Source organism: Saccostrea echinata, unplaced genomic scaffold (genome assembly GCF_033153115.1).
Source record: "Saccostrea echinata isolate AGI-Se365-2 ecotype Australia unplaced genomic scaffold, CSIRO_AGI_Sech_v1 ptg000048l, whole genome shotgun sequence".
NCBI classification, from domain to species: Eukaryota; Metazoa; Mollusca; class Bivalvia; order Ostreida; family Ostreidae; genus Saccostrea; species Saccostrea echinata.
This window is the reverse complement of record NW_026889797.1, coordinates 2,728,258-2,737,826: the sequence shown is the minus strand read 5'-3', so window position 1 is coordinate 2,737,826 and position 9,569 is coordinate 2,728,258.

Below are 9,569 nucleotides of genomic sequence, written 5' to 3'. Positions count from 1 at the left end.
CTTATATCCTCCTGCACATCCGTCCAAACAAACCTTATTTTATGACATTTCTTGGGTGTTTTATAATGTCCACAGATATCGCTACAACTTTCTCCAAAAAATCCGTTACTGGATTCCAAACAATTTATTTTTCAAACCCAACAAGGAATGAATACACAATTATAAGAGTATTTTACAAACAAACTGTAAGAAATATAATATCAATACAGAGAATGATAAAGCATAACAATGAAGATCTTTGAAGGCTACGTCATCAAAATGTGCACAGCCATTTAAAATAAATAGAACAATGTAGTAAATAGCGTATTTTCCGTGTACAAGCGACGGTAGGCACATGTACCTTGGCCCTGGTGTTGTCTTTCTCATGGAAACTTGAATGAAGGTCTATACTGTTTGTCGAATTTGATACGTATATGTAGAGATAAAATCCAAGAAATCGATCTTTATAGTCATTATGATCATCTGTAAAATTGATAATTTTGCGGTATGTTTCATTATAAACACGGCATTTCTGATAATATTTATCTTGCGATTTTTTTTTTCTGTTCTTCATTTTATGGATGAAACATTTAAAAATACAATGTATAAAAGTTCAACTTAAGGAAGGCGGGGCCTAATTTGGAGGGGGGGGGGGGGAAGGTACATGGGACATCACATAAAAAAGAATTCATAATAAATCAAATAATCTGCAATATACAACTGTATACAAGTATTCAAATACACTAAGACCCACCATAGCATTTTTTTTTTTTTTTCTACACAGCAAAGACTAAGCAAGTAACTCATTATATTTCAGTTATCGACGTGGCATCGTCATGCGAAATCTAACGCATTTTATGTAGTGAGAAGCGGATCAAGTGAAATATTTTTCAAAGTGTAATGGTCTTGGAGATGCCGGGTACGAATTACCCTGTCACCTCAGGAACACGTGACTCTTTGTTCGGGCACCTGTTGCGTCGTGTGCAGAGACTCGCTCTCTGCCCGACTAGTTGCTGACAAATCAGACTTGTTTCTGTAAGTGTTATCTGTTTTTTTTTTTTTTTTTTTTTTTTTTTTTTTTAATAACAAGAAGTATTAAAGTGCAAATTAATATTTGTAAGGTTTACTATATTAAATGTATTTTAGGGGAACTTGGATTTAATTCTACAAGTGGCAATCCAACTTATACTCATAGTTCAATTTCTAAAGAAGAAATTCTTTAAAATCATATGTCAGTTTCAAATATTTTTAATATTCAAAACAACTAAAATGAATTTGAATTACCGTATTTATATTGGATTCTGAAACTTCTTAAAAATCCTTACAAACAAATTTATAGCGGGTTCCAGTAAATGTTCAACCTAGCCTCTTTCTTTACACTTTTCTTTACTCCTCACTAAGATATTAACAGTAGTGAAGGAGAAACTTCAAGAGTACTGTGCAACAATATATTCGAGAAGTGGTGTAAATCAGATGAGGATACTTAAAAATTCCAAGGAACTTTTGAAAAAAATTGAAATCATAAAATTTTACCAAAATCAACAGCTTAAAAACTTACGATTTTTGAACTTTATACACAACCATTCCCCATGATAAAATAAAGTCCAGGCTTTTTGATATCATTGACAGCTGCTTTTTCAATAAAAATGGAACTCGTAAATTTACTTACCTTCTCATTGGTCATTTGCAAAAAAAATATTTTGTTAAAAAACATTCTGATTGTACACACAAGTACTCTAAAGTTGACAATAAAAAGATGCCTGAGATTCTGGTTGACAATATCTATGTGGTTTTTGGAGACCAGGTCTTCCAATAATCTATTGGAATTCCATTGGTACCAATTGCGCCCCGTTATTCGCAGACCTTTTTTGTATTCATATGAAGCAGAATTTGTCCAAAGTCTTATACGTGAAAAAAAAGAAAACACTTGCAGTGGCCTTCATTTCGACATTTAGATATATCGACGACGTATTGTCAATTAACAATGATTATTTCCATTCTTATTTCGAAAGGATATATTCCGTTTAGCTTGAGATAAAAGATACCACAAAGTCTGAAACATCTGTTTCATATTTGGATATTTTACTTGAAAAAGACGTTTATGGTAATCTAACAACCAAGCTTTATGATAAAGGTGATGACTTTAACAATTCAATCTTCAGCTTCCCTTACTTATGCAGCACTATACCTTCATCACCTGCACACGGGGTTTATATCTCTTCAGTTGATTCGATACGCAAGAGCATGCTCTACGTATGTACAATTTCTAAACCGAGGTAAATTATTGACAAACAAATTGATGAAACAAGAATATCAGCAGTCTTGTTTAAAGTCATCATTTCGTAAGTTCTATGGTCGATACATTGACATTGTCAGAAATACAATTTATCATTGAGTCAAATGCTGACGTTCTTCATACTAATTGTCAGGCCATAATTCACACACTGAGTTTTCGACGAATTTTTCCGTTATTTCCCGATCATGACAAGGATCACAGGGCGGGTGATGCTCACTCCTCTGTGGCACCTGAACCCCCCCCCCCCCCCCGATGTTTTGGATGTCCGTGTTTGACTGCTCCTATTTTGTAATGTTCAGTGGACTTCTGAGCTTGAATACAGTTCGTTATCTTACGAAAGCCTATTAGGATCAAACTACGGTAAAAAAAAAAATTTAAAAGGCGTTATAACGCGAAAAAAGGCGTAATAACGCCTTTTGAAAAGGCGTTATAACGCGGAAAAAGTCCTAATAACGCAAATAAAGGCGTAATTACGCCTTTCCAAAAGGCGTTATAACGCGAAAAAAGGCGTTATAACGCCTTTCCAAAAGGCGTTATTACGCCTTTCCAAAAGCGTTATTACACCTTTCCAAAAGGCGTTATTACGCCTTTCTAAAAGGCGTTATTACGCCTTTCCAAAAGGCGTTATTACGCCTTTCCAAAAGGCGTTATAACGCCTTTCCAAAAGGCGTTATTACGCCTTTTCAAAAGGCATTATTACGCCTTTTAAAAAGGCGTTATTACGCCTTTCCAAAAGGCGTTATTACGCCTTTTAAAAAGGCGTTATTACGCCTCTTTCTTTTTCAATACATGACTTACTTAGCCCACCCTGGGGGCTGATTATAATTAGATTTCTAGGAAAAAAGATTTTTAAATGTGTAAAATATTTTCAGTGTTAAACCAACTTAGTCCTTCTCTGATGCCAGACGCTTCTTCCAAGGTGTATGGATTTCAGAAATTTTGTTGAAGGCTAATAGCTCATTATACCTATGCAAATACTTTGCCTGTTTTTTACCAAGAGGGGAGAAAAATATTTCAAATTTGATATGAATTTTTAATACGTGGCTAGCAAAGCCCAAACTTGCGGTTCTGCCTATATCCTGGATTTTCAAAAGTAGAGTGTTGACTTCTCTTAATATGCATGCAAAATGCAAACAACTGTCTGCGAGATGTGCAGGCATATAGAAAATACTATAATTTATAATATAATTTATAATATTAAAACTATAATCTAAATATTGCATAAATAAAGATGGCTTTGGTTCAATCTTTCATATATTTACTATTTTAAAATAACGCCTTTCCATTTTTGGATACAACTCCTTTTCAAACAGGCCGGTAGTACGAATGTGAGGGGGGGGGGGGGGTCCCCCACCCCACTTTTTGGGAGAATAGTCTTGCTATAGTTTAAATATAAAAAATCATTAATTGATTGCTTGGTCCCTTAACATTTTGTTGCAGTATGGTTAAACTCGGGCAAGTCATTGCATTTAAAAAAAAGTTTTACTGAAAAATTAGAAAAAGTTTCCCCTCAAGTTTAGGCAGTTTATTTTTTTCCGGGGGGGGGGGGGGTCTTGTTTTTTGTTTGCTTGTCAATTTTATGCCCCCCCCCCAACTTTAAAAGCACGGGCCTGTCAAAACATAATAATGGCCCTTCAAAAGGCATTATAACGCCTTTTTGAAAGGCGTATTAATGCCTTTTAGAAAGGCGTAATAACGCCTTTTTAAAAGGCGTAATAACGCCTTTTGGAAAGGCGTAATAACGCCTTTTGGAAAGGCGTAATAACGCCTTTTGGAAAGGCGTAATAACGCCTTTTGGAAAGGCGTAATAACGCCTTTTTAAAAGGCGTAATAACGCCTTTTAGGAAGGCGTAATAACGCCTTTTGGAAAGGCGTAATAACGCTTTTTGGAAAGGCGTAATAACGCCTTTTGAAAGGCGTAATAACGCTTTTTTTCGCGTTATAACGCCGTTTGGAAAGGCGTAATTACGCCTTTATTTGCGTTATTATGCTTTTTTCCGCGTTATAACGCCATTTCAAAAGGCGTTATTACGCCTTTTTTCGCGTTATAACGCCTTTTAATTTTTTTTTACCGTAGTTTGATCCTAATAGGCTTTCGTATTATCTTTATATATTTCATATTCATAGTGATTTCTCTGATTGTCATCACAGACATTAGCTAATATGTAATACAGAGAAGCGATTTATTGGCGCTGCGAACGAAGGTTTAATTCTGGGCAGCGGGGACCGGGCCTTGCACGTTTTGGCTAGGTTTGGTGCCATCTTGTATTTTTACTTTTTTATGCTATGTAAAGTGATATTAGTAAGCTAACTTTCGTAGTATCTACTTGTTTGAAACATATTGTAGGCGGATTAGCCTTAATATATATTTTTTTGTATTTTGTTGAATTTATCTTAGTTAGGCTGGTGTTATGGGTCGGGAACTTAGTTTCGCCCTTAGTAGGGGTAGGGAGACTTTAAGATCCGAGTGGGAGGGTGGGGGGGGGGGGGGGCTGGAACGCTCAGGTAGGAAAAATGGCTGTGATGGTCTGTGGAGTACCCAGTTAGAGTGAAGCCCAGAGAAAGTAAAGCCTGCCAGAAGTGTACGGTTTTCTCCAGGTGTATTAAGGACAACGATGCCACAATAGAAGAGAGCCACGGATAATTTTACTCAGTATCGGGGAGGGGTATTTCACTTTCGTAGGGATCAATTTCCGAGGGTCCAGGGGATACACCCGGTTTCCAGAATTTTTCATGCGCTCCTCCAGGAGGACAATTCTGGAAGGGATTGTTGATAGATAATAAGGAGAGTTAGGGCAGGTTAACCGCAAGGGCAAGATGGATACCCTTGGTCAAGATATTGGGGCCCAGCGGAAGATTATTAACACCCTTGAGACCACAGGTGGGGGCTCAAGGACAAGGTGTAGGCTCTTCGGAGAAAAATATAGAAGCCCCGTTAAGTGATATTACTCAGATGTGTTCAGGGGTATTAAAAGTTAGTAATCCGCAAGGTGAGTCAGTCTATAGTGAGTAGTAGTCAGGGGAGTCCTTAGGTCCCTAGATAACTATCCGGACAATGCCTAGCAGCGGAAACACCAGTAATGATCGCATCCAGTGGTGAGAGATCTGCATGTATCTGTTCCAACAGAGGGATAGTGGTATCAGTATCTCAAGGTCACTCTTTATCGTCGACCGGTTATGAGAGCTTAGGTTCTGGCCTTCTGAGCACATTTTCTTTGGGTTCGTTCACGTCAGGAGGGGGGGGGGGGTGTTACCCAGTGCTTCCAAGCACGGACCCGCCGGTCCCTGGTTATGTAACTGGGGGTACCCGAATGGGTACTTAAGCCAATAGCGCCCGCGCATCCTTGTATCGCTAACATTAGTGGTCAGGGCTCTGATCACAATTGTGGGTTGGTAGAGCAGCCAGATGTTCTAGTGGGTAGTCCCTCATCTGTACCTGGTACTGAGAGGTGGACATCTCAAGATCATACGACCGTTCACGGTAGCTCAGTCGGTAGAGCGCTCGCTTCGTAATCGGGAGGTCGTGAGGTCGAATATCGGCCGCGACTGACCTAAGTCGATAAAAAATGGGTAGCAACTGTTCCTTTGCCATGCGCTCGGCACCTTGAAGTGAAAGTTGCGGGTCCTTCGGATGGGACCTTAAAAACCGAGGCCCCGTGTCACGGCAGGCGTTGGCAAGATAAAGGTGCCTAACTGCTCAATGGCCCTGAGTGCAGAGTAAAAGTCAAAATTTGAAGCCCTTCACCGGTATATGTTGACGTCTCTATATGAGTGAAAAATTCTCGAATGGGACGTAGAACAACAAAACAATCAATCAATCAATCAAGATCATACGCTTGTAAATACAGCAAATCGAACTCAGTTGCCCAGTTCAATTCAAACAGAAAGGAGTTAAATTAGCCTGAGTATTCAAGCTGAAGTCAAACAAAGTGTGAAGTATAACAAAGATGTTGAATAGGTCCCTTTTTTATGCTAAGTTTCCACTATTGCCGAGTATCACCAGTGGAGTGATCCCGACTCTTTGTTTGCACTAAGTCTCACACTGGAGAGGGCCGCGCTGAAATATTTTGATACCCTCTGACTGAGGGGCGTCGCAACTAGGTTAAGGACGTCCATGAATATCTATATGAAATATAAGCACTAAAAACCATTCAAATTTAGACAAATGATACAAACTCATCCCATAATAGCAATCACAATACATAAACATCATTATGTTACCATCGACCTCTCATACATTTATGACATGAATCTAGTCGCTGCATCAGCTGAGTATCACGTGATAGGATAAAAATAGATCATCTTAATATGACTGTATTGATCGCAAAAGTTCAACGATATACTGATCATATTGTAAACTGTTGTTTATATAACTTGAAAGAAAATGAGTTTCTTAATCTGAAAAGTGCTGGGAGCAAATATAATACATCCAGTAACATACCGAATTTTTGCATTGAATAGTCAAGTTTTAGTAATTTCACGCATACCAACATCCATTTGAGTGAAAAAACAGTATTTGTTTTCAAGACTCAACTTGCTCCCAGCACTTTTCACATACAGTAATGTTCAAATAAAATATTAAAGGAAAACTCAATCCTCAAAAATGGCAGGATATCGTTGAACTTTTATGTTTTTCCACGGCCCTGTTTATTTTCATGCCAATGAGCCGACATTAAAACGCACTGGCGATCAGGATCAAGGGCAGATAATCCTTTCTAAATATTGGAAGGCGCGGTAAATTTAAAAACATTAAACAAACATTTATAGCGTATATCCTTCGATATTCTTACTTGTTTATCAAATAAACATTTTTAAGATTGCTAATATGTTTTTATTATTTTTTATTCAATTTCATGGGTTTCAACGTCATGGAGTGTAAATACTATTACTTCAAACATGCACCACAGGCCTTATGGAAAACGAATTTGCTGTACAAATGCTACAGCACAACAAAGATTTTGTCCAGTAATATCTGTGTATATTAATAAATTATCTATATATACTAGATGAAATCCCGCGCAAGCGCGGGGAATTGAATTTACACCACTACAGACAAAAAATATATTGTAGTTTCTACTGACAGCCTACAGGCTTATAGCAGGAATACTTTGTTCAAAATCCCACAGGAAGAAAATGTACGCCTCCACCCCACCCCACCACCTTTTTGTAAAATCTTGAAAAATAACAATATCATTTAATTGACATTTACTGTGAAACCTGTTGTACAATGTTATGGATATTGTACTTCAGATGCTCTTATTTCATTTCCGCCAAGGATAAAAGGAGTGAATATGCACATTTTACAGATAAATTATTTTTTTTTTTTGGGGGGGGGGGGTCATAGGTACTTGGGTCTTGGTGTATAAATATGTATGTACCTTATTGATATGTAAAAAATGTACTTTACCTTTTTTACATATCAATAAGGTACCCGGTACATACATATTTATATACCAAGACCCAAGTACCTGTGTAAAAATTAGCTGTTTAACGCCCTATGAATAGGCCGAGTATTTGATACAAAAGACTGCTTTCAGAAAAAAAAAATGAAATGTATTGATTAAAGCACAAAATTTTACATCTTTAAATTATATTTGAACAATACCTTATTCATTAATTTTCTCTTTTCATGTAAGCAAGTTTATTACGAAGTACAAATTGTACTTCGGGTTTGTTGCCACGATGCTCTCAGTAAGGAAAATACAAATTTTACCGATAAATTTACAAATTTTACCGATAAATTTATTAGAAAAACCTACTACATATATGTAATAGTCTTTCGATATATAAATATTTTCACAACTTATAGTGTTATCAATGATTTACCATTACTTCAATGACCATTCACACAAAAGCTTTTTTTATGTTCATGCAGCTACATGTACAATCGCTTCGTTTTTCTTTTTAACATCGGGCTCGATGCTATATGATGTTCTAGAAGCTTCCGTCAATATCAAGATTGGCGAATGACGAAAATAATTTGCACATTTCCCTTTTTTAATCGGTTATCACAACTTATTTCTTTTATATCATTTAAATCAAGTTTTGATTGAATAATAAAGTGATGACGTTTTATGAAATAAATAAACGATTGCTTGTTGTCAGTTTCATTAAAAACTGCCAGTAACTTAGATCCGCCAACCGGAAACGCCACCGTACTCACGTTTTTGCTATTTCATGGCTGTTTATAGAAAATAAAAGTAGACTTTTTATTTAATGTGCGACACTTACTATGCGAGTGAAATCTAAATATAGTTTACGGACATCATCTTGTATATAGTGTATTGTCAGAGGAGTAAGTAAGAACTCTGGTGCATCCGTTTCGGAGTTTATTTGCAAAATTTATTAATTTATAAGTATAGATATATATATTATGTGCATATTTTCAACACTTAAAAGAAGGGATCTATGCCTCTTTTTCCCTCGATAAAATTTTTGTGTGCCACTGCTTAGTCTTTGGAATAGAGCATTCAACAGACTGGTATGCAACAATCAGACCTTTGAATAATTTAATAAAATTCAGACATATAAAAAAAACACATATAAAATATATTTCAGCATGTTTTATTTTCAATTAAGAAATTAATTACATGTACATATATACTGTGTCCTGAAAAAAAATCTCAAAACAAAAGACAGTTAAACAAGTAAAATATAAAATAAACATAAAACAATATCAAAGGTGTTTCAAATTATGTAAAATATTCAATATTAAAACTTTCAATCAATTTTAAAGTCAAGAACAAGCTACAAATTTATTTAATAAAATAATGAAAAAAAATAAAACTGCTGGAAAAATTAAAAAAAAAAAATAATCAGGAACTGAAGTACTAAAAAATTAACCTTTTTTTAGTTTTTAATTTTTAAAAAAAAATTTCATGCTATATTTTTTTTAATAAACTATTTATTTAGAGATTATTATAGACAATTTTATAATATGGCTGACAACAACATTGACCTTGAATAACAACAAGCAGTATTCGTAAAAAATAATAGTCTGTGAGTATAAGAAATTGATTTAGTAGCAGCCATTTCAATTAAGGAACAAGCCTCAACATTTTGTTAATAGCAACCAACAGAATTTTTTATTTCAATCAAGAATCAAGCCTCAGAATTCCATTAGTAGTAGTCAACCAATACTCCAACATTAGCAGCCAAACAAAATGTTTTTATGCAAACAAAGATCAAGCCTCAATGTGTAATTAGTAGCAACCAACCAAAATGTTTTAAATCAATCAAGGATCAAGCCTCAATGTTCAAACATAAGAGCCAACAAAATGTTTCAACAAAACAA